General features: G+C 28.0%; 1 protein-coding gene across 1 annotated transcript in view; it reads left to right on the top strand.

Moving 5' to 3' along the window:
* The window catches only part of LOC107883337, a 34,593-nt gene that overhangs the window by 30,680 nt on the left and 875 nt on the right, over positions 1-3,038 (top strand). The window lies entirely within an intron of this gene.

Genomic DNA, 3,038 nt, shown 5'->3' with positions numbered 1-3,038 from the left:
CAAATAAATGCTACTTTGGACTAGTACCCCTACTCAAGTCAAAACTCATATCATGGAAAACGAAAATAACGTTGTACAAAGTTCTGATAAGACCGGTAGCACTATACGCGTGCGGTGCATGGGCAACAACAGTGACGGACGAAAATAGACTAGCTACGTTTGAACGGAAGGTTCTTAGAAGGATATTTGGGCCAAAAAGAAACGCTCTGGGGGATTTCGAATTAAGAACAAACCGAGAAATAGAAGAACTATATGGCGAAACAAATATAATTGGGGTCCTTAAGAGTAGTAGACTGGGATGGGCTGGTCATGTGTGGAGATCTGGAGGCCCCATAGGATTGGCCACGGGCTGGAAGCCGGACACAAGAAGACCGAGAGGACGACCCAGACAGCGGTGGAAAGACAGAATTACAAAAGATGCATCGAGACTGGGAGTGAATGACGGAAAAGAAATAGCTCAAGATAGAGATAGATGGAGGCAAGTGGTTACTGCGGCAATGGACCTAAATGGCCCGTAAAAGCCAAAAAAAAATAGTGTACTGTGAATATGATACAAAGTTGTATATTGCACAGAAAAAAAAAATATAGATAATTAATAAATAAATAATTCAATAATAATTAATAAACTAAAAATTACTAGACAAATTAAGATCAACTTTGGTTATATATTACGACTGGAAAACTATTACATTTCAAAGTTGGTCTCCTATTGAAATATTTGTATAAAATGTATTGAGAACTTTTTAAACAAATCACTGGGTTTTCATCTTTCATCATAACATTTTATTATTATACTTAAAAATTATTACCGTATATTTTATTTCTTACAGCCTTATTCAGTAAGTTATCACATTTATTTTTAGTAGTTCATAATTTCATTTTATATTAGATTAATCTTACATGTGTATAGATTTTAATAGACTATAATATTTATATTAAATATAATTATGATAGTTGATATACTTTTTTTTTAAGAACCTTCGTACATTCAATTTTCAGAGTTCTTATAAAAACTGAGCGGAGGGATGTCATCTCACGTATCTCCCTCCCCACTACAACCATTATGTATGGTTATAGTAATATAATTATGGTCATCTACATTATGTACATGCCACACGTGTGGCTATTGTATATAATTACATTTTCCTGATTTGGTGTTTTATTGCAATTCCGAAAACATTTTCAGTGAAGTTGATAAGTGCATAGATTCTTAGTATAAAATTATATAACAATTCAAAACGTTTTTTTTTAAAACTAAATATTCTTTAAACATATTTGATTCTTCATAATTTTTGGTAAAGTGGATGGGTCCTAAAAATCTTATAAGCTTTTATTTTTACAAATAGTTTTGTGTGATTGTGATACAAAGTTGCAAATGTCACGGAAATAATATAATATAATATAGATAATTAATAAACATATAATTCATTAATAAACTAAGAAATTACAATACAAATTAAGATTAAATTTGATTTTATATTACGACCGAAAAACTATTAAATTTCAAAGTTGGTCTCCTACTGAAATATTTGTATTAAATGTATTGAGAACTATTTAAACAAATAACTAGGTTTCCATCTTTCATCATAACATTTTTATAATTATACTTATAAATTATTACCGTATAATTTATTTATTTTAGCCAAATTCAGTAAGTTATCAGATTTATTTTTAGTAGTTCATAATTTCATTTTATATTAGATTAATCTTACATCTACATATATGCATATAATGTTTAAGACTTATTATTTATTCTTTATATTATATTAAATATAATTTTGATAGATATCGTGCATTTTTTTAAGTACTTTTTTTACATTCAATTTTCATAGTTCTTATAAAATTGTTAGCCATTAATAACTAAATTTCGGTATTGGTCTTAAACCATGTGTTTGTAATTTTTAGTTTAATCTGTAGTGATCTTGCATACAGAGATTGGATTAGAAGTTGTAAGATAGCAGGAGAAAAGTTAAATAAGAACAACAGGTTGACTTATTATAAAATGTTGATTAAATTACTCAAAACTAGTAAATTCTGTTTTTGAGGAACCTTGATCAACGAATGAATAGTGTTTTAAAAAATATATGTTCACTTATATATTTTCTAAGACCCAAATTTATTTCTTATGAGAATCCGTCGTTTTATTTTTCGTAATAGTAACAATGTCCTTATGTATATGTAATTTATATGTATTTTCCTGTTATTATTATGTCCATATTTTTCTGTACTTTTGGGCCACGGCCCGTTTTGTAATAAAAAAAATTAACAATTACAATGTTTATTTTATTCCAGAATCCGATGGTACGTAATCGGCTATTATTTTTACATAATTAAAATTAAGTTTTCAGTAATAAATTATTTTATAATTAGAACTTCGTTAGTAGAGTGTTAGCACATACTAGTACCCAAGTAAAATATTTTGGAGGTCTTTTGTGCGTTGTGTGTTTAACAAAAAGTTTTAGTTTTAGTCATAGGCCAATAAATTGCACACTATACTCTATTGCAATAAGTTTGAAAAAGCTGCAAATTTTGAAATCAGCACCTTTTCTGATAGAAAAGGTATTTGGCGCAAAATTGAAAATTCCCAGTCTTCTTAGAAAGTGACGAAAAAAACAACAAAAAAAAAGGTTGGTAAGTGGATTTCGCTCTGCTGTACAGTAGGTTAGAAGTGGGTCACTGTATAATGGACAGTATTAAATTTGAATTCAATGATATAATATATTAATATCACTGTATAAGAAAAACGATTTTGAGCGGAGACGGTATATCAGTCTATGTATTAGACATATATATACTTTTCTATGGTATTAAAAAAAATTTACCTATAATAAATTCCAAATTAATCATATCATAATATTTATTAGTACTTATAACGCGTTATACATCAACAAAAAACCGTGATACTATCATAGATATATAATAGTATACTTTAGAAGTTTCAAGTACCCACGAATAATATTATACAATCACAACAAATAACTAAAATAGTTATCCTAGGTTTTTAATATGTAATTTCGTCCAAATTTGTACTTATAATG

The sequence above is a fragment of the Acyrthosiphon pisum genome, chromosome A3 (assembly GCF_005508785.2).
Source record: "Acyrthosiphon pisum isolate AL4f chromosome A3, pea_aphid_22Mar2018_4r6ur, whole genome shotgun sequence".
Classification (NCBI taxonomy): domain Eukaryota; kingdom Metazoa; phylum Arthropoda; class Insecta; order Hemiptera; family Aphididae; genus Acyrthosiphon; species Acyrthosiphon pisum.
Note: the sequence above shows the minus strand (reverse complement) of the source record. Positions and strands in the feature narration are given on the sequence as shown.